The sequence below is a fragment of the Protopterus annectens genome, chromosome 16.part0 (assembly GCF_019279795.1).
Source record: "Protopterus annectens isolate FY-2018-M chromosome 16.part0, PAN1.0, whole genome shotgun sequence".
Lineage (NCBI taxonomy): Eukaryota > Metazoa > Chordata > Ceratodontiformes > Protopteridae > Protopterus > Protopterus annectens.
In genome coordinates, this window is record NC_056750.1 from 197,178,951 (window position 1) to 197,202,736 (window position 23,786).

The 23,786-nt window shown below is 38.4% G+C and overlaps 1 protein-coding gene across 1 annotated transcript in view; it reads right to left on the reverse strand.

Moving 5' to 3' along the window:
• LOC122790553 (von Willebrand factor A domain-containing protein 5A-like) overlaps positions 1–8,898 on the reverse strand; it is a 384,622-nt gene extending 375,724 nt beyond the window's left edge. Inside the window, exon 1 of the mRNA XM_044058101.1 lies at positions 8,756–8,898. The gene's annotated coding sequence lies outside the window, so the exon portion shown is untranslated. The remainder of the gene's footprint in view (positions 1–8,755) is intronic.
• Between the last annotated feature and the right edge of the window lie 14,888 nt (positions 8,899–23,786).

Sequence of the window (23,786 nt, forward strand, 5' to 3'; positions counted from 1 at the left end):
TTTACTGGAGGAACGAAGTGAGTTCAGGTTAGAGTAGGGGGTCAGAAGTTTGGAAAGTGCAGCAGTGTTATTAGGTTGATAGAGAGCTCTTTGGACAAAGGAAAGTTGGGAAAGAAGCAACATATTTTCTAATTCTAGCCAGTGAAGTTGCTGAAGGTTCAGGCAGTGGTGAGTTCTAAATTGATTGCCAGTCACAAATCTAGCAATACTATTATATGTGTTAGCCAATTTTGAGAGATTGTTTTTCTTCAGGTTAGTGTAAATTGGTGAGGCATAGAGAAGAGTTGAAATAAGGTGAGAGTGGGCAAGAGTAGCTTTGGCTGCCGGGGTTAAGAATGTTCTAATTCTGTAAAGGGAGCCCAGTTTTCTGTTTTCAGTTTTAATGGTATTATTGATGTGACAATCATAGGTAAGGTTATTGTCAATCATGACTCCTAGCAGTTTGGTAGTGGAGTCAGCTGATATGAGGGTGCCATTAATAGATGAGATGGAGAAATCTAAAGTGGGGGACCTAGTAGTAGGTTTAAAGAGGAGGAGATTTGTTTTTTTAGCATTTAAGAGTAGGCAGCGCTTTAAGAACCATGCTTCTACTGTGTGGAATACATTTTGAGTAATAGTTTGTAGCTCTGGAATGTCTTTAGCTGAGCAAATAAGAGTGGAGTCATCGGCATATTGTATGCATGTAGCTTGTGGAATAGCTGCTTGTAGGTCATTTATAAAAAGGGAGAAGAGGAGAGGTCCAAGAATAGAGCCTTGTGGGACACTGAGAGAAATTGGAAGGAGAGAGGAGAGTTTGTTTTCCCAGAGGACTGCCTGTTTCCTGTTAGTGAGATAGGAAGTAAACCAAAGGATAGCCTTAGGTTCTAAAGCAAGAGATTCTAGGATTTTTATAAGGAGGGGGTGGTTAACCATGTCAAAGGCTTTGGACAGGTCAATAAAGAGTGCAGAAGAAAGAATGTTATTATTGCGGTTTGTGTTTATGAAGTCAGTAAAGGAAAGAAGAGCAGTGGTAGTACTGTGAAAAGGCCTGAAGCCGTGTTGACAGGGAGTTAGAATGTTATTTTTAGTTAAGTAGTTCATTAGTTGGTAGTGAACACATTTTTCCATGATTTTTGCTAGGGGAGATAAGAGTGCTATAGGCCTGTAATTAGAGTATTCATTGGAGTTACCTCCTTTATGTAGGGGTATAATGTGTGAGATCTTCCAGATGTCAGGTATGGAACCTTCATTAATAGTTCTATTGATGAGGATGGATATGGGATAGGCTATAACCTTAGCTGCTTTTTGGAGGTATTCAGATGGAAGTTGGTCAGCTGATGGGGTACATGGTTTAAGTTTTTGGATGCATTTTTGGATGAAGGTGGTAGAGATAGGTTGTAGAGTGAAGGTAGGTTGAATAGAAGCTGCTTGAGCAGGGATGCTAGAATTGTCAAAGGAAAGGTGAGAGGCCAGAGAATTGATAGTATTAGTGAAGAAGGAGTTGAAAGCATTGGCAGTTTCATGGGAAGAATTTTTTTCGGATCCAGAGGGAGAGGGGGTGGTAGTTTGTCCGGGGTGAAGAAGTCTATTCAAGGTTGTCCAAAATCTTTGGGGATTATTATGATTAACTTGTTGGAGGTTACTATAGTAGTTTTTTTTGTCCGAGATAATAGCTTTTTTAGTACTATTTCTTAAGTGTCTGAAGGTCTGTTGATCAGAGGGAGATTTACTAGTTCTCCATTTTATCCAGGATTTGTTTCTGAGTAACATTTTGTGCCTTGTTTCCTTAGATAGCCAGGGGGCGGGTTTAGTTTTGACTCTGATAGTTCTTTTTGGTGCATGATTATCTAGGATGGATAGGAATGTGGTGTTAAAATATTGAACTGCTTCTTCTAGAGGAAGAATTTGTAGAGGTATCCAGTTACAGGCATTTAGTTCATTGTTAAATAGGATGGGGTTAAAATTTTTAGTACTACGAGAGGTTCGGATGGTAGGGGCATTAGTAGCAATATTCTTCTTTCTTATGATATAGGTTAAGTTGTGGTCGCTAATGTCATCTGGCAAAGTGCCGGTTTGGTATTGTAGCTGTGGTTTATTAACAAGAATCCAATCTAGTATACTTTCTTTGTTGTTAGGTTTATTAATTCTAGTGGAGGTATTTATAGTCTGAGTAAAGCCATGGAGATTAATATGAGAGACTGGGTTATTAGTATTAGTATAAATGATAGACAACAGGCTGTCCTTTGGCAAACCAAGATATCAAGCCATCTTCCCATTACCCTTGATGTTCCACAAGGTTCCATATTAGGACCTCTCCTATTTTTAATCTTTATTAATGACCTGCACTTAGTCATTCCACATGTTACCTGCATACAATATGCAGACGATTCCACATTAATTTGCTCAGTTACTTCCCCCTCTGATCTACAGACCCCAACCCAAACAGTGTTCAACATAGTTGAAAACTGGTTCCTTAACCATTGACTCATATTGAATCCTAAAAAAACAAAATTACTACTATTCTCTCCTACCCATAGGTCCTTCCTGCTTACCTTTACTGTTAAGTCAAACAATGGCACCATCACATCTCCTGATCCCTCCACCAAACTATTAGGGGTATTGTTTGATAACCTGAAATTTGCTCTACATATTAACCATACTATAAAAACAGTCAATAAAAACATGGCTCACAATACAGGATTAAGCCCTTCCTTACACCTCTAGCTAGGACTGTTATTGCCTGTACCGATTTACTCTCTTATAAACTTGAGTAAAAACGACCTTAAGAAACTGGCAAGCGCCTATAATAACATTGCTAGATTTGCCACAGGAGCCACATACAGAACTCACCACTGTCATAACTTGAGCCAGTTAGGATGTTTAGAATTGCCCAACTAACTACAATACAATCAAATTATAATTGCACAAAAAATACTCTGCCAACCTGAAAACACTTCCATAGTTAAGAACCTTATCACCCCATACAACAACCTTAAGACCCTATGCTCATCCAACAGGCTTCTAGTACAAATAGCTAAAACCAATAACACAGACGGTGAATCCTTGCTCTCCAACTCCATTGGCAAAACCTGGAACTCACTGCTTACTGATCTTACTTTGATTTCCTCCATAACCCTATTCAAAAATAACCTTAAACAGTACTTCAAAACACGCTGGCTATGTCCCTGTACTTCCCCTGACTAACTCTCGCCTATATCCCTAGGTTGAAGAATACTTTATGCCGTACTATCTTTGAATGTTTCTGATAGCCCATGAACTGTGTATGTTTTAAAATGTCAGACATTACGTCACTGTACAGGTCAATCTTGTGTATTTTCTAATGAATTCAGTACTTGTATCTTACATGTATAACTATAATGTATAGTCTACGTTTACTGTTGTAGCTTTTCTCCCCAGGCCTCTGCTGAAAATGGACATATATCCAGTTGGACTAGCCTGGTCAACAAATGTAAAATAAATAAATAAATAAAAGGTATATTTCAAATTCAAAATTATTTAGATCAGCGATGAGGAACCTTTTAGGCTCAACGTGTCAAAAATTCAGAAAATGCCTATCTTGACTCTGCTGGTGTGTCACCCCCCCCCCCCCCCGAACAAAAGAGAAACAATTCTTTACATATTCATTTATTTTAAAAAATACAGTCCAGTTGTGTGTGCTTCTGCGTATTATGAAAGTAAAAGAAAAATCAGTTACTTACAATAGAGAAAACAATATGTGCACTAATAATTGGGCTTAAAATAGTGCACCACAAAATTACCCAACTTTTAATAGTAATTTTGAATTGAACTGAAATAAATATGGAACACATTGCATTTGATTTGATTAACATCAATTTATGAGTTTTTTGTTGCTTAGCTTTAATAAATAAGTGTAAAGTCATATATTTCTTATATTTTTGCTCATTCAGTTTCTTTGGTAACTTAGGGGTTCATAGGTAGGCACTAGGCTAAGTAAGCCTAGCCAACAAGGTTCCCTGGCTTACGCCACAGAAGAAAGTTAATTTCCTGTGACCCTGTCGAGCAGAGCCACAGAAGTGATTCCCTGGAGTGTATTTCCTATTTCCCATCCACTCAAGATTTTTCTTGAAGAGTGCTAATGAGGACCTTTGCTTGACATAGATGGGTAGCTTGTTCCAGAGTATAGGAAGTCTCTGGGACAGGAATCTATCCCTCCAGCATGTCCTGTTTATTGTGGTGACAAGGTTTATGTCCCTAGAGCGTGTAGCTCGGAGGGATTTGGATTTCTTTAGGTGCAGCATGTCCAGCAGCTCTGGGTTTGACATAGCTTTATATGCTAGTCAAAGATCTCCTCGGAGTAGACGAAATGCTATAGAGTAAAGCTGGAGTTTTTTGAGATGGTCAGTGTAGGGCATCTGTTTGAAGCCAGTAATCCTATTTGTGAGGTACTTCTGTGGCCTTTCCAGCTGCTGTAGATGTGTTGTGAGGTACATTCCAAAACGGGAATTGTACTATATAATGGGTCTAATGAGTGTCAAGCAGAGGGGAACAATGACCTCTTTTTTCCTGGATGAGAACACTTTTGTGAAGAGGTGTGCCACATAGAAGGATTTCCTGACTACTGTGGCGATGTGATTATCAAAAGAGAGACTACTGTCCACCTGGGTCCTGAGGTCTCTTATCACACATTCAGCATTAAGCAGACTGCCGTTTATGTGGTAGTTCATGGGTACAGAGTTTTTACCAAAGGGGACGACAGTGCACTTTTTGGCATTGAGCTTGAGGCCATGCCTCTGACAACAGGCATCTGTCTCACTCAGGCCCTTCTGTAGAATGTCCACATCATTTGGGGACTAGACTATGGCTCCTAGTTTACAGTCATATGCAAACTTTATTAGCCAGAGGCCTTCTGTGTTAGCCTGTACTTCAGAGAAGTAGATACTAAACAGGAGAGGTCCCAGGACTGAACCCTGTGGTACTCCACTTGTCCCTGGTTTGATGTCAGATTTGGAGTCTGCAACTTTTACAGTGTGGGTTCTGTCAGTGAGCCAGTTGGCAACCCATCTTGTGATGTAGGGATTTATACCTAGTTTAGTGAGTAATTCCAGAATGGGGGATGGTGCCGAAAGTCTTGGCGACATCAAGATAGGCTGTGTGGACCACCTTACACTCATCTACGGCTTTGGTGACTGCCTCAAAGAAGAAGATCACATTCAGAAGGCATGATCTGCCTTTCACAAACCCGAACTGGGTGGGGTCCAGAGTTTGGAGGTTACCAATGTCTTTGTTTATGAGTTCCATGATGATACGTTCCATGGCCTTGCAGACCAGGCTCGTCAGGCTAATAGGGTGATAGTTCCCAGGATCAGTGGTGACTCCCCCTTTGTGGAGTGGGATAACTGTTGCTGTGTGCCATTCAGTGGGCACAAAGCCTGATGTGAGACTATGATTGAACATGGTGCTTAGGTGGGGAGCCAGTTCATTCTGAAGTTTGTGTAGAACCCAGCCTGGAATGCTGTCCAGTACCATGGATGCTATGTTTTTGGTTTTAGAGAGTGCAGCTTTTACCTGGATAGATGTGATTACAGGGACTCTGCATTCTTCCTGTATAGATATGGGCCCTTTAGGGAGTGAGAGGGGGGTAAAGTTAGCACCGAACCTATCTGCCACGATGTAGGCAATATCAGTTGGTTTTGTAATTTTCATGACATTGTGCTGTAACTCAGAGCAGATCTGGGTGTTGCCATTGAGATTCTTGACATGGCTATAGAATGATTTGTGCTTGCCCTTAGAATCAGTGGTGATTTTGGTTTCATAAGCTAGCTTTGAAGGATCTCATAAGGGATCTCAGCTTCTTACTGAGGCTGACCAGGGAGCTCCTCCACTCATGAGATTTTACTCTCTTTTGCATCAGTTTCTTCCTTCTGTTGTAAAGTTTGTTTATGGCAGGGGACCTCCAGATTGGCTTCCTTTTTTGGAGGATAGCGTCTTGGTTCTCTTTGGGATAGCATGATCCATGCACTCGTGTAAGTGCTTATAGAGTCCATTTGTATAGGATTCAGCAGTCGTAACTGTACTGTCCATCTGCATGGGTGTCATGAAGTTCACCACTTCTGTCTTAAGAAGCATGAAGTTAGCTTTGGAGAAAGTTTTTACCATGGTTTCCTTAATGGTAGGTGGGGGCGGGATGTGGATATCGAGAGTGATTAGCTTATGGTCAGATCTGACCAACGAGGAGTTGACTTCAGGTGTGGAACACTGGTCACTCATGCTGGTAATGACTAGGTCTAGGATACTGTTGCCCCTGGTGGGTATGTGGATAAGTTGATCCAGGGCACTGGAATTTATGAATTCCAGAACGCGTTGAGTGAAGGAGTTGGTGAACACTGGTGTGTTGCCTTTGACATGCATGTCATAGGTTCGCCATCACTGATTTATATGCATCAGCCTAAGCACTGAATACAATTAGATGAAGATATAATCACCTAAAAATAAGGTAAGATATTGCATTTGTCAGCGATTAAAATATCAAAAAAGTAAACAATTTTAGCAAAAAGATTATAAGAATAAAAGCTGATATGCTAGCTCAAATAATCAGGTTTAGGAGACCTCATAAAACTGGTAAGCAATGAGGACACTCTCAAACACCCAGGCTTGGTAAGCAAAAAAACAGTCACCTGGGGACTGAATCTGCATCCTTAAAACCTCCAGCAACCTGAGGGTAGATATGTAGAGGGCAACAGTAGGCCATACTTGGTCAGTACCTCCTTAAGACAGAGATATTCAAGTCATGACTACAGTGTTTGTAAGCCCCATGCCATTCACTAAATAATTTCTGATTTTAAATTAAATATGCCTTCTACAGCATTTTCATTTGTTTAATGTTCTACTTCTATTTGCTTTATATTATAATTTTTAACTCTGATTTCTCTTAGGGTTACCACCTGTCCCACTTTGCGAGGGACAGTCCCTCTTTGGGCAGTTGTGTCCTGCAAAAAAATAATAAAAATGGCAAATTTTAGGACAAAATTATTTCCTATATTTTATGCAATAGTTGTATAAAACAGTTATTCTGTACTTGAAACAGCTAAATGTTATAAGAAATAGAATAAGCAACTAAAATGCTACAAGAATAAGCTTTTATTTAGGCAAAAAATGAAGTTCTGTCCTTTGTACTGGCCATGCGTATGTTTCAGCCTGCAAAATCTGACGTTTGTAGCAAAAATGTCCCACTTTGGACATTTGAAAAGGTAGCAACCCTAACTGTACTTCTACATCATCTGATTTGATTTTTCTTCAATGCATTATCAATTAGCATTGTACTCAATACTTAGCAAATATTTGCCTTACTTACTGTATATATAATTGTCTTACTTAGTATATAATTTTTGTATACACACACACACACACACACACACACACACATATATATATATATATATATATATATATACATACTGATTGTACTTTCCACATTGTCCCGGGTCTTGTCTAAAAAACGTCCTTGGACCATCACACTAACCCAGTTAAATAAGTACATGAGTAAGTAGATCTCAGTCCCTTTTGCTTTAGCTGCTGCTAGCTTAAGAAGACAGTACATGCAGTACACTGATCCTTACAGCATTCTCCACTCGCTTGCGTGTTTACATTTGTCCAGAACCCAGCCAGTCCCGCCGAGCCCATTTCTGAGATGGGTCAGAACTCAGAAGCCACTTTTTGTTTTGTACCCTCGTAGAGTGCAAAAGCACCAGAAACGCAAACAGTACGTAACAGCAACGAGAAATGCATCACTGCGGCACACTTCTCAACTGTTCCGAATCTTGGCTGGTTATTATAAACTTCTTTTCTTAAGAAAATACGTATTAACTCGCGTTTTTACCTAAGTCAATAACACCAGTAAATATTTGTTTTAAAAGCGTCAGGGCCTGCTTTCCCTAATTATTTTTGCGTTGATGCTAAATCTGGGGATAAATGGTTGACAGCTAAGCGACGGTGGTACTAGGGTTACCACCTGTCCCACTTTGCGAGGGACAGTCCCTCTTTGGGCACTTGTGTCCTGACAAAAAAAATTGTAAAAATGGTAAATGTCCTGAGATTTTAGGACGAAATTATTTCCTATATTTTATGTAATAGTTGCATAAAACAGTAATTCTGTATCGAAAATACCTAAATGTTATAAGAAACAGAATAAGCAACTAAAATGCTACAAGAATAAGCTTTTATTTAGGCAAAAAAGTAAGTTCTAACCTTTGTACTGACCGTGGGTATGTGTCGGCCTGTAAAATCTGATGTTTGTACCAAAAATGTCCCACTTTGGCCATTTGAAAAGGTGACAACCCCAGGTGGTACTAAGAGGTGAGCTCAAAGCTACACATCCAGAACCAAAGAACAAACATCACTCCGATAATAGAGAGAAGCCAAAACGGAGTACTAATATTACGAAGACAACGTGAAACAGCTACCCTTCACCGAATCTTTATAAACAAGGCTAACTGAAAGGGCGAAACTCACTACGGCCACAACCATCGTGTTACTTACAGTAAATTATGAACGTTGACACCATCCCAATGTTGACGGGAAGGGTGAGGAGCTGTATCTCGGTTGTGGCGAAAAAGATTTAGGTGTATACTGTACCTGAACTGATGTCTATATCGCACCCACAGAGAGCCCTCCGTCCAGTACAGGACTGTTAACTTCTACCAGCATTTTCTTAAATAAAGGGTGAGGCACAGGGCTGAACTGCATCATTCATTACTGTACATTTAAGAAGCGAGAAGTTGCATAACGTTACGAGTACCTACGTGCTCTTTTACGATGAAACTGACAGTCTTGGTGTCGTGTCCCCCTTCAAAGTGGCCAAGCTGCCCTGGCTTCAGTCCTTACTTGTGATCACCCAGAACACGACCTACTGTTTGTGCAGCTGCGATTGTTAGAGCCCACTTTTTTATGCGTGGGGCGGACGTCCCCGCCCATAGTCACAAGATCCCTTATACAGATATAGGGGAAAAAAAAAACAGAAACACAGTGCACTAGTAGTCTTAACACCTGCTGATAAACTCAAGTCACAATCATTTCCAAAAATCAGTAAATCCAGGTAGTGTTCCAAAGCAACAAGATTTAGTTTGACCCAATCAGTGTGTGTGTGTGTGTGTGTGTGCTCCTAGAGCAAAAAAATCTGGACAAAGCCTAAAATGATGGGGGGACAAATAGGGACTGATTTTAAATATTGCGCTTACAAACTTAGAAAAATAGGTTTTGCACTAGCATGAATTTTCTGAAGGATGTAGTCTTAAACTCAAATGTTTGTCATTATTTAATGACTTCAATCCTCAGCGGTTTGCCAGAAAGGTACAGATTTTAGGAGGAACACACCAAACATATGAGGCAGAAATCTGGACGGACCTGTTAATCTTATTTACGTTGAATAGGCTGGTTTAAAATGAAACAAATGCCAGAAAGGTACAGAATTTGGGAGGAACACACCAAAAATATGAGGCAGAAATCTGGACGGACCTGTTAATCTTATTTACGTTGAATAGGCGTGTTTAAAATGAAACAATACCTATATTTTCCACACCTAATTCTAAGTGGATAAAAAGCTGATACAGTAGAGAGTCGATTATCCCAACTAATTGGGACCTAGGGTAATTCAGATAATCAAACTGTTCGGATAATCAAACATAGATTGAGCAATGCCTTCCAATTATGTCCATATGATGCACTCCAGCCAGGAAGCAAAAGCCAAATAACTTTATTCTACTGATCTCAAACAATTAAGTATAACTGGTTAATGACAGTGACTGTATACAAACAGAAAATACACAACAAAACAATGCTTTTATTTTTAGTGATGATGTTATACAAGGGTGTCTCCATGGCTAAGAACTTTTTGTCTGCCATCCTAGTTTTGGTTTTGTGCCTTTTTGTTGCATCATCAAAGAAAAACACATGCACAAATCACTACCCCTTTAAGAGGACTCCAAATTTTACCAAAACAAGAGCCCACTTTAAAACTTTACATTACTGGAGTGCTGTTTTTGTAATCATATACATGAAAAAGGTACACTTTATGAAATGTTAACACAAAGCACCTGTTCAATAGCATCAGCAATTCAGTTTCTCTGCAGGATATTGGACAAAGGTGTAGCTAAGATAGTAAGAAAATCATTCTATGTCACCCAACTTGTAGGTAAGTATATGGCATCCAGGTCCAAGCCAGTTATAGTACCACTCTACTTGGCCCTTATAAGGCCAGTAATTTAATACAATGCCCCTTTTGGCATGTATCTAACCAGACATTTTCAAAAGTTGGAAAGCCCACAAAAGTTTCTCACCAGCAGAATTCAGGGCTTAAATACCATCTCATAAACTGATCACCTAAAGGCTATGTCTCTGTATTCAGTTTCCTACAGGCTGCTGAGAGGGGATCTTTGCCTGGCCTACAGAGTTTCCTCAGACCCAGCCCTGATGGATCTGTTATATATGTAGAAAACAAACAGCGCTAGATTCAGGTAGCTGAACCTCACTTGTGACAAACAGAATATGCTGGAGAGCCAGATAGATGTCCCAAAGGATCTCTGCACTATGGAATAGGCTCCCCATCCATGTAAAACAGAACATATCCCTGACCCTATTCAAACAAAACCTTGACAGCTGGATGGGAAATTGTAAATTTAACTAGTCTGGCCCCCATGTCCCTCAGGGACAGAGGCCATCCATGAGAAAAGTATTATCCTAACTAGCCCCCCCCCAATAAATCCTTAGTTACTTCCCTACTAACATGCCCCCTTAGAGATGTCCATGATACTCTGGACCAAATTGGTCTGGAGTGCATGGTTAGGCTTGTAAGGGCCTAGTGGTCATTAGCCTAGCAACAATCCATGAACCTGCAAGCTAACACTCAACATCAGCAGCCTGTAGCAAGCACCACGGTAAACTCACTTTTATCAAGCTTTTGACACATCTCCTGGAAATATTACTGACAGTGACGTTTGACCTGTGTTTGAATTTACAATGTAATCAGCCTGGAATAATTAAGTTAAAGTTCCACTTCTTGAATTGAGAATCAGATGTTTAAAACTCAGATTACCCCGCTCCTCCAAAAAAAAAAAAAAAAAAAAAAGACATATTTATCTCTTTAAAAGTATTGTGTTTGTTTTTGTAAACAACAACTACTTCCTTTCTTGAAATTCTATTATTTAGTTGAGCCTACATGCTGATTGTCTATGTGTGGGAGGTGGAAAGCATGCCCCAATATGAAGCAGCTTTTTTATGTTATCATTTCGGTTTCTGGAACAGGCTATCATCAGTCTCACTGAACAGACTAAATATTTTTTTAAATGCAGTGGTTAAAAAATGCTGAAAAAAATATTGATAAATGTCTACATTTTAATTGAAATAAATACAGATCCCTTCAGGTTTTGGTCTACTTTTCAGTTAAAAAATATAGAGGATTATGACTGGTTCACCAATTATAACCAGCTTATTAAGTGTTGGAGGCATGGATGTCAAAAAATTCACCCCACGAGTGAATCCTGGCATCCATATTGAGAATGCACATGCAAGCAATAATACTTGATAGTATGACAGCCTTAGGGAGATGGACAAAACACTTGACAGTTAGCAGAAGCATGTTTTTAAACATATCACGTGTAAGTCAAACAATTATTCAATCAAGGTAATAAGTATAGTTAAATTGTAATAAATGAAATTTAAAAACACAAACACACTCTGAAAAAAATCTCTCTACTAATATGTAATGAGTCTCGTTTACTGTGAGGAGACTTGATATCCATCCAAACGTTGCATTAATAAGCAACAATAATATTTGGGCAGTAGTTCTTAAAAGTGGGAATTCTTAAGGGTTCTTAAAAATTCTTAAGAATTAAATGTGGTAAATAAAATAAAGTAAAATGTAGGGAAATAAATGAATTAATGAAGTATAATGAGCAATTAAAACAACAATGAAAAGTCATGTTGTTATAATTCTAAGTATAATATTAATAAAAAAATATGCAATCTTAGAAAACATGCCCTATTAACCAAAAATGGTTAAGATATAAATGGTGTAAATAATAATTCATCATGACCAAATAGGTTTTTCAAATTACACATAAATGCCGTCGATGACGGACCCAACAATAAAGCACACAGTAAAGCTACTAAAAACTACTAAAAACCTTTGTAAATGCCATATAGAAAGTATTAGATAAGTATTAAGTAATTATATGTAGATTAAAAAATTATTATATGTATGCTAAGAAATTTTTATTGTTTACTCTTCATAAATAAATATATATACAGTTATGTAAAAAGGCCCTTATAGTAACGAAATTGTATATATATATATATATATATATATATATATATAACTGAGGCCATATGACTAATATATGTTAAAAAATAGTATTAATAATTTTCATCTCTCAAGATTCTTTAATCTAAGTATACATTTGATAGAGGTCATCTCATTGATACCTGGGTATTGGCTGGCGTTGGTTCTAAGTTGCCAAATAAGTTCTTTTCTTTCTAAGAGAAGGGACTCTGGTCCCCTTCTATCATCCTTCCTTATTTGGTCTATAACACGAAATGAAAACTCGTGTCCTTGGTTCTCACTGTGGTGCCTGGCTAAAGCGTTATCAAGTTTATTTTTGTTTATACAATAAATGTGTTCGTAAATCCTTTCGGCAAGTCACCTATCGGTCTTGCCGATATAGAATGCCAAGCAATGGACACATTTAGCCAAATAGACAACTTGTTTGCTTTGGCAGTTAAACTTGGCCATAGATTTGAATGTAATATCCCTTATTGAGAATTTAATACCCTCGTCTATGTATTTGTAATAAGAGCACATATTGCACTTATGCATACCAGCTTTACTTGTAAACACTACTCGATTAGCTTCTAAGGTCCCTTTTAAATTAAGTGTCCGTTTGAAAGTTATTTTAGGTTTACTCGGGATCAAGGGTCTAAACTGGCCATCATTGGTCAGTAATTCCCAATTTTATGTCACTATATTGCTAATCGTGTAGGCATCCTTACTGAAAGTGAGAATAAAACTACATTGGAAACTAGTTTGGTCCTTGATAGTATGCTGTACATCAGTTCTACTTCCAACTGTGTTATGGTATAAGTTAAGTAAAGGAATGTATATACCTGTCTCTCTTTTAAATTTGACTTCATCCAAGATGTCCTGGATGAACCGTAATGGGTAGCCTCTTTAGAGGAAAAAATTGGTCAAGGTGGAGCACTCTTCCAGAAATTCATCATCCCTTGAGGTCATTCTGGCTGCTCTCACCAATTGACCCTTTATCACTGACTTTTTCTGGTGATTGGGGTGGCAACTGGTGAAGTGCAAGAATGTATTTGAGTAAGTTTCCTTCCGATAGATTTTGGAAACATATTTTGTTGTTGGAATAGTCTTTTCTCAATTGGACATCCAAATACTCAATTATGCTCTTGTTGTACTTGTGTGTAAATTTCAGGAAATTTGTACTATTATTGAAAAGATCAATAAGTCTTTTCAATTGATGTTCGGTTCCATCAAAAAGGATGAAAATATCATCCAGGAACCTGGTATAAAAAATGATGTTACCTTTGAATTCGTTATTAGTTAGAACAAAGGATTTTTCCCAAAAAGCCATCACCAAGTTCGCCAGGCTAGCTCCACAAGGGGAGCCCATAGCCACCCCAATATCCTGATGGAAGATCTCTTTATTAAACATTATAAAATTATATGATAGAACAGTATCAATTAGTTCTCCCACTAGTTTGACCTCATCTTCAGGTGCTCCTAGGGTCCTTAACATATGAGGTGTCCATTCAATACCAATGTCATGTGGGATGGAAGAATAGACATCTTTCACATCCACTGAAATAAAATAACTTTCAGCTAGAAAGTTTAAGTTGCTAATAGATTCGAGGAAGGACCAGGAATCTTTGCATATCTGCCCTTCCTTCTTAATGTACTTTTGCAAGATCTTATCCGCCACCTTTGCACATGTGTATGTGATACTGTTTCTACCGTCTACTAAGGCCCTCATAGGAGGATCGTTCACATTTTTGTGCACTTTGGGTACACCGAAAAGCACAGGGGTTCTAGGTGCAGGCTGCATTAAGAAATAATACATCTCCCTATCAATTCTGGCCTCAATGTACAGTTCCTCAATGAAGGACCTTACTCTCATATAAGCTACGTTCATTTCGTTAATAGATACTTTTGAATAGGTGTTAGATTCAAGTATATTATAAATTCTAGTGTTATAATCAGAAGTGGACATTATTACAAGGCCTCCGCCCTTATCGGGTTTCATGATTCTTATTGGGGCTTGTTTCAAGAGGTTTAATATATCCCTTTGTTCCCTCATTATGTTCGATTTGTAATAATGGTGGTTAATATTACAGTCTTTCAAATTCCTCAAGTCAAGTTCAGTAATTTTTTCGAACAATACTAACGATGGGTGTAATGGCGGGTTGTACACACTTGATACATAACAATCAGAGTTGATATTGAGGTTATTTCCCATTAATAAAAGTAAATTCAATTTCCTTACAAATAATTTCAACTCAATTAAAGTATTCACCATATCAAACTGTGTAGAAGGAATAAACGTATAGCCTCTTGATAATAAGTCCACTGTATCCATACCAATATCTAAGTCAGTGTAGTTGTAAACTTTAAAGTCTTTTGTAGTGTTGTATAAAATATGGCAAGTCAAATACCCGTCATTAAAGTGGTTGTCACTTGTCTTTATAACTACCATTTCTTCCTCCTGTTTCTCGCTTGTTTGTTGTTCCTCGTGGTCATTCGGGAGGCTCTGTTCTGAAAATTTTGAACATTAGAGGTATCATTCACACTGTTATAATTGTGTGCCCCTTGAGTGTTAGATTTATTGGGGTTGCTTTGATTATTATTATTATGTTTTTGCTGTGCAATCCTCTCACTCCTCCTATTAATAAAAGCCTCTTCTTGTTGGAAATCAGATGGTTCACATTCATTAAAGTCAGTAGTATCATTCACAGGCAGCTGCCTCCTATCAGGAAGTCTATCCTGATGGTTAAAGTCACTGTTTGTATTAATATTCATAGGTGTTTGTTTCTGCACCACAGGTGGTTTGGGATAAGCTTTCCCTTCATTATATTCCCTTATGTCTCTATTTATTTTCTTAATTTTAGTAAGGTTAAGTTTAGACAGGTACTCGTCGATGCTACTATAGCATCTATCATATTCAAATTTGTACCTGCCAAAACTAGAGTCAGACTTGATTTCTTTGTCTAACTCTTCAAGTTCTGTAAGCAATATATTGATCATAATAGAATATTGGTCACATAACAATTCCAATAGTTCAAAGCCTTGTCTATCAAATAGTGCTAACAGTGCCATGTGGAACTGTGAGCCATCAACTAGCCCCATTGGAAAGGTCCACTGTCTCAGTCCCTTAGGTACTATTTTAAGTTTTAAACACTCACGAAAGTAAGCCACTTCAAGTTGAAGCTTGCGTGCCTTACATAGCTTTCTGTCAAAGGTGTTAAGCTTAGTAGTTAAGTCATTGCTTACCTCTGACTCTCTCCTTACAATATTGATCGTTTGTGCATCAGAAAATGTAACCGCTCTGTTAATCCAGTTATTCAGAGACTCAGGAAGACTACTGGAACCATCGCGTTGTAGAGAGGCGTCCGTAGGTAGTCTTAATACATCCGTTGAAGTGTTTGTGCTGGTATTGCCGTTAGTATTAATTAAAGGCAAAGAAGTTGTCCTCAGCGGTAACCCTTCAGTTCCAACAGTTTCAGCGCTGGGGATAGTCCTTGATTCATTTTGTGGTAAAAACATATTACCCATGCGTTGAGAGAGAGACTCAACTCTCTGAGTAAGTAAGCCAATCAAAATGGTGAGATTCCCTTCATTCTCACTGTTGCTGGAGGCGGGTGGTGAGCTGCTTGGAGGCGGATCCATAACAGGCAAACAAACTAAGAAAAAACTGGATACGAACTAATGGCTACACCAAAAATATCCAGAAACGCCAAACCACTCGACCACTTGACCAAAAATAGATAGTTTAATATGTTCTTTAAGTGCGCTCTATTGCATACACTTTTCGTCAAAGTAATAACTCCGACTTCTTCAGAAGACAGACAAAACACTTGACAGTTAGTAGAAGCAAGTTTTTAAACATATCACGTGTAAGTCAAACAATTATTCAATCAAGGTAATAAGTATAGTTAAATTGTAATAAATGAAATATATGAAATTATATATATACACACACACACACACACACACACACACACACACACACACACACACACACACACACACACACACGTCAGGCCTCACAACACCCCTAGGTTGGCCTTATCTCCCATCCTCTCTCTATGCAGTATATATTATGTGTGTGTGTGTGTGTGTGTGTGTGTGTATATATATATATATATATATATATATACATATATATATATCTATATACATATATATATATATATATATATATATATCCTCAACCATTTTTTCCCCATTTTGCACATGGGGTCAGGGTGACACTTCAACAGTGATAGTCATCTCAGTACATACACACACACACACACACACACACAGTGTGTGTGTGTGTGTGTGTGTGTGTGTGTGTGTGTGTGTGTGTGTGTGTGTGTGTGTGTGTGTGTGTGTGTGTGTGTGTGTGTGTGTGTATATATATATATATGTGTGTGTGTGTGTGTGTGTGTGTGTATGTATATATATATATATATATATATATATATATATATATATATATATATATACACACACACACACACATACACACACACACACACACAAACATATACACATTCACATTATGGAAAATAGTTCCTTCACTTAATGTTTCAGATTTGCTGTAGCATATGTATTTTTTTTTATTATTTTTTTAACACTTTGTTGTTGGAGAAGTATTTTACACTGCAGCATAGCTAGGGTGGGGAGATAGTGGCTACCACCACTGGCAGTGGTACAATGTGTTAGGGGGTGTGATAGATTGGTAGTGCTGTAAAAGAATTAATTTCTGTACTGGCACTGATGAGATTCGATACTGCTTTTGGGGAAAGGACTGGAGTAGCAAGTGTTTTGACACTTGTGTGGTATAAGTTACAGCAGTCCAAGTAGTACAGATTTATTTATTTATTTTTTGAGTTGAGGGGTACAAAAAATAGGACATGGCTGGCCAGACAGATTCCAATGGACCTTTTTTGCTCAACATACAGTTGAGTGCCAAATCAGGGAATGGCACAGACTGCTAGCTGGATGAGTTAGCTATGGCTCTAATTTTGCATCCAAAATATTAATTGTATAAAATATAATGTCCACACACACATATACTTAGCAGTTACAGTCACTTAGTTGACTAAATGCACCTTAGATGTATCATTGTGATCAAATGAATGAAAAAAAAATCATGTAATGCATGGCATTTCAGTTCCACCCTACACATCCTAATTGACCCTGATTTTGCAGAGGATCTCTGATTTTCCTTTATAGTCTGTTCCTCTCACAATGTTTGATTTTCTGGTAAATCATTGAGGATAACAATGTGTCAATAATGCCAGATGTTAGAATTTTGCACTTATTGCTCAGACAGTGAGTGCTGATAGCTATATTTCAAAGCAAAGAAGTTAAGAGGTATGCACTCACTATCTTTCTCTTTTGCTCACTCGGTCTCTCTTTCACACACATAAATATGCACACATATAGGGGCAAATTCCAAATGATCTGCTCTCAGTGTTAGTGACCACTTACACTGAGAACAAGGCTTTCGGAATAAGGCCCACAAACACATCATGTACATACCTGTTGCTTTCTTTTTTTTTTCACTCACTAAGGAGCAAAGCTGCAATTAGGAAGTATAAAAGGTGGCAGTCATATGCTTTTTTTCAGTCAGAGGTTCACTGCAGCTTAATATGGACTTATTTATTTATTTATTGCATTTGTTTACCGGGAAAGTCCACTGGGCTTAAAAGAGCCCATTTTTGGTGGAGGCCCTGGGAGAAAAGCTCCAACAAGAACTTAGATGCAGAAAAAAAAATAAACATTAATTGGTACAGAAGTAGAAACTATGTTACACATAGTGGTTACAGTAATATATACAAAATATATACATAAGTCAGGAATTTAGTTGGTTTGATTACAGTAACATATACGGAATATATAAATAAATGCAGGAATTTAGTTGGCTGCCAGATGAATTCAGAGTGGTAAAAACAGAGATAAATTAATCAGCATTATTGTGCCAGTATCAAAAGTGATGAAAGAAAAAAAATAATAAATATGGAGAAAGTATCATCAGTCACTGGTAGTAAAAAGCATAGGAATTTAGTTATAATACAAGGAGAAGGAAGAGGTTAGGTTATAGAGCAGGTACATAGCCAGGAAGAGTTGAGATGATTTTTCAGTGTTCGTTTGAAGGTGGTGGTGCTGCCTGTGTTTCTCATAGAAGGAGGAAGTGAGTTCCATAGTTTGGCAATGGTGAAAGAGTAGAGCAGTTGACCAGCCGGTAAGGTGGGCTTTTTATTTTTAAAAGTAGATGATTTTCAGATCCTAGTTGCCTGCTGGGTTGGTATTTGGCAAGTAGAGTTGAGAGAACAGGACAATCTCTGGGTCTGTAGATTATTTTGTGTGCTGTAGTTAGCTGGGTGAATGAGAGATGGTGAGGGAGTTCCAACCAGCCTAATTGTTTCAGTGAGTTACAGTGGTGGGATGGGTATTTGGCCTTGGTGGCAAATTTGGCTATTCTGTTATAACACACATCAAATTTCGATTTTGTAGAATTTTGGATATTAGTGAGGAGAGGGGCACCATAAATGAGAGAGGATAATAAAAATGTGGTTGCAAGGGTTTGTCTAGTAGAGAGGCTAAGTAAATGTTGGTGCCTGTACAGCATACTGAACTTTTGGTGTGCTTTTTTGAGGTTACTGTTTACGTGTAGGTCAAAGTTTAGGTTTTCATCCATCATAATGCCTAATAATTTAGTATGGGGGACAACTTCTGCAGTGGTATTGTCTTGGGCTTGTATACTAAAAACTTTTTTTATCTAAGGGAGTGGTTTTCTTAGGGGTAAAAATTACTAGTTTAGTTTTTTTTTTTTTGGATTTAGGGCAAGATGATTGTTAGGCACCCAAGATTCAGTAGAGGTGAGAGCATTCTGGGTGATCTGCTGGAGTTCAGAGCTGGAATTTGCAGTGCATATTATTATAGAGTCATCAGCATATTGGATTACTGAGCATTGTGGAAAAGTGGTGTGAAAGTTATTAATAAAGATGCTAAATAAGACAGGACCAAGTATGGAGCCTTGGAGTACCCCTGTGGAAGTATTGAGGAAGGGAGAGTAAGACTGTTGCCATTTGGTAGATTGCTGCCTATTGGAGAGATAGCTATTGAACCACTGTCAGGTAGGTGGGGAAATGTGGAGGGTAGATAGTTTAGAGAGGAGGATAGTGTGGGAAATGGTATCAAAAGCTTTGGAGAGGTAGAGGAAAAGAGAAGCGATTATTTTACCAGAATCCTGTGCCCGGTTAACTGTATCAAGGAAGGAGAGGAGGACAGTAGTGGTGCTGTGCCCTGGTTTGAAACCATGCTGAGTCGGTAACAGAATTTGACATTCAAGCAGGTGGTTGAGGAGTTGGGCATGGATGCATTTTTCCAGTATTTTAGAGAGGGGTGAGAGAAAAGCTATGGGTCAAATGTTTGTGGTGTCTGTGTTGGTGCCGCCTTTGTGTAAGGGGAGAATGAAAGCTTTTTTCCAGAAGTCTGGGACAAGGAACTCTTTAATTGATCTATTAATGAGTATGCTGATGGGATAGGCTATAGAGTTTTCAGCTAGCTGCAGGAAGTGTGGGGGTAGATTGTCAGGATCTAGAGTACAGGGTTTGAGCTCAAGTAAATGTTTTTTTATTGTGGCAATTGGTATGGGGGAGAATTTTAGGTTAGAGTTGTGTATAGGATTGTTTTCTGGGATGATTTGGTCTTCAGCTGTCTTGTTGTTGGTGGTGGTGGTGTTAACCATAGGAAAGGTGGTGGTTAGGTTAACTATGGTGTCAATGAAGTAGGAATTGAAGAAGGTGGCAAGTTCGGTAGAGGTTTTGTGTGGGTCAGGGGAAGGGTTGCTTTGAGAACCTGGATGTAATAGATGGTTGATAGAGGACCAGAATTTTTGGGGATTATTTTCATGTTGGCTTTGTAGGTGGAGGCAGTGGGCTTTTTTATCATTGGCTATTAGACATTTTGCCTGGTTACAGAGTTGTTTGTATTGTATTAGAGTTGTAGGGTCTTTGTTTTTCTGCCATGATTTCCAGATTTTATCCCTTGTGGACATGACTTCTTTGGTGGATTTTGAGAGCCAGCTTGAATGGTTATGTTTTATTCATTTTTGGCAGGTGGGTGCTTGCTTATTTAGGATGACTAGGAATGCTGAGTTAAAGAACTCAAGACCCTTGTAAAGTGGGAGGGATTTGAGGGATTCCCAATTTACTTTAGCTAAGGTTTCATTAAATATTGATGGTTGGAACTTACTCAAATTTCTGTTGATTTGTATTGGTGTTGCTCTGGGGTGGGTGTGGTTTTGCATAGGATATTTGCTGGGTGGTGGTCGCTAATGGCATTAGGTAGTATGCCTGCAGTGATGATATTGTTAGGGTGGAACACTAATATCCAGTCTATTGCGGAGCCCCAAATGTTATTTTTGTGGGGTCTGGTGATGTCTTCAATTAGTTAGGAGAAGTTGTAAAGGTTTATGTTTTTTGAGGTATTGTTGTGGGCAATGTCTAGCTAATCAATGTTTACATCAACTAAGATGATGGTTTCGTTATCTATGTTTTGTAAAGTCCAGGCAAGTATGTTTTCTAATATTTGTATGTTGTTTCCTGGAGGAATATACACAGCAATTATGCAAATGCTTTTAAGGTTAAGTTTTAATATAGAGATTAGCATTTCGACTGGGGAGAAGTTGGGTGTTGGTTTTGAGTAGGGAATTAATGTGTATTTGCTAGGGAAAAGTGTTGCTACTCCTCCTCCTCTCTTGTTCGGCCAATATGCTCTCAAGCATGAGTAGCCTGGGGGAAGAAACTCAGTGTCTTTTACATATGATTTCAACCAGGTTCCGGTAGCCGCTATAATATCAGGGTTGTTTTGTGAAATCCATGCCTGGAGTTGAGGTATCTTGTTTCTAAGGCTTTGGAGATTTATGGTTGACAGCAAGAGAGATTTGCTAAGTTTGCTAGGGTTGGGGAGGTTTGGTCCTGGGTTGGGATGTACATCACCACATTGGGATATAATGCTTTGCCAAATTATGAGAGCTATACTTAGTTTTTTCTTGAAAATGGTATAGTTGCTGCTGGTGGTGTGATAATGGGTGTGTATGTGGAGAGGCAGAATTTTTACTTTGGATAGTACAGAGGTATTAACTGTGAATAAGCTAGGGAGGATGTCTGAGTAACGTGGTAAATGTGGATTATGTGTGGTGGTTGTACAGGTGGATGTAGGAGGTATGTTGGGCATCTGGAAGGTTGTGATTATTATTAGGACAGAGAGTGTAAATGAGAGAAGTGACAGCATAGAAAAAGTAGTGAGGGACATACTGGTGTTTGAATGTAGTGTGATAACACTATATTGCCCTATTTAGAATGGGTGGGGAGGCAGATTAGTTAAGAGGTAAGGTATGACTGTAGGAAATAATTAAAGAGGTTATAGGACAGGTGGAAGAGAGGTGTGGGAGGGGTAAGGTTAGGTATACGGATTATGTTGTGGGGGGAGGGGATGGGGGCAGGGAGCGGGTCCAGCCCCCACAGGGAGAAGGGCTGAAAACTATCAGTGTAAGATGAGGAATAAGCTTAAAAATATCAGTATCTAACAAAAGACTGATCTGAGTAACTGTGGAATACTTTAAATAATTAGCACTGCAAGTACACAAACAGGGTTGTTTGGCAGTTAAGGAGAGAGTTGTGATTAGTGTAGAAACTATAATGAAAGTAAAAGCAAAGCTTTACCAAATTAAAAAGTAAATGCGTGGGACTGGAACGCTGTGTGAGCGCAAGGCTGATTCAAGATATTATGGCCCAATCTAGTGGGAATTGGCTAGATCCCTTCACTGTTGTTGTGCATACACCTTTAAGCCTCAACACTTTACAAAAACTAAATTGTAATGCATCTATTACAATAGAAAAGCTGGAGGGAGTCAGGTTCTTGCTTCCCAGAGGTTTTACTTAGTTCAGATAGCCAGCTTCAGTGGAGAAGGTCGATATTGCTTTATGCAGTTAATCCCAGGTGTGTGTGTGTGTGTGTGTGTGTGTGTGTGTGTGTGGGGGTCACGAAGGAAAGAAACCCGTGCAAATTGCTGTGCATGCACAACGAACAGAGGGGTAGGGAAGGTACAACAGCTACAGGATGAAATGAATGCGAGTTAGGTAGTACAGAGTTGGATTTGTTTCCCTTGCTTTATAGGTACATTAATGCCCTGTTGCAGAATGGTCATTCTCAACACGTACAGTGATGATGTATATTTTGCCTGTTCTTTAATAAGGGTCAAGACTGGTGTCCAAATCATAATTCTTTGCAGTGCATGTGGTTTTACTTACAGGGGAAAAAGAAAAGAAAGAACAGAAGGGAAAGTGTAGGAGCACAAAGTGTTTTACCACTTTTGAAATTTCTGAGGAAAGAAGTAGATGTTGCTGGGATCCTAACAGAGTGTACTCTAAGTTTGCTTGGGAAACTTTTATTACTAGACATATAGTTTCATAAGGAAGTACTAGGCTAGCTGGCCTTGCAGATCATTTTAAGCCCAGACAATCTCCCTTTTGGTGCTTGATTAACCTATCCTGTTCGGTAACCAAACACCGAACCAAAAAAAAAAAGAATAGTGAAAAAACGACTTCCACAAGGCTGCTAGGAATATAAAACCTTTATTAAAATAAAAAGAAGTTAAGCACTTTCATCCCCAAAAACGTGGGGCTTCTTCAGAACTAATAAAATTTAAATTACACAGCATTTAAAATAGGTGAACTGAACCAAGCCTACCATATCATTCAACCACAGTATACTATTAAATTTAAAGGGACTTCTCAATATAAAATAGAACAATTCTACAATTCGTTCTATAAAAATACTAATAATCACACAGATGCACAACATTAAACTTGTTCTGAAACATTAAAAAAATTGAGAGAATTAAAAAACCAGCAGGAAGAGCCCTCATTCTATGATGCAAACAGTATATTTTATATTGCGTGTGATTTCAGTTTTGAAACACTAGTAACATAAGGTGTTTCATTCAGCTCTGAGTAGTTATACACATTCAACTTAATTTGCAATCTCACTTCAGCATAATCAACTCAATCACTCCATGGTCTGCCCCTCAGATTATTAAAAATCCTATCTAGCCAAAGAATAGAAAACAATGGTCACTAAACTGTTCAATATGTTAATATAGTGCATTATTTCTACTTTTATGTGAAATATCGTAGGAATATTCATAAATAAGTTCTTTGAATTTTTGTGTTGTATTGCCTGCATAAAAACAAGGACAACATTAACACAATGCTAGGTATACAATACCCTTAGTACTACAGTTGTGATGAAATATGGCTCTAATAACTACATTACTACTCTAATAAGACTTTCTTATGACAGTGGGCACATGTTGGTCAGAAGTTTGGTCATGGTTCACATAAGTTCCCAAATCCCGAACAATTGAGTCAACTCCTGAAGGGTTTATATTGCCATTGTGGTAGTTCCATGGGGTAGATGACTTCCCAATTGATATGGTAATGCATTATTTTGGCATTTAGTTTCACTCCATTATTCTGACACTAGT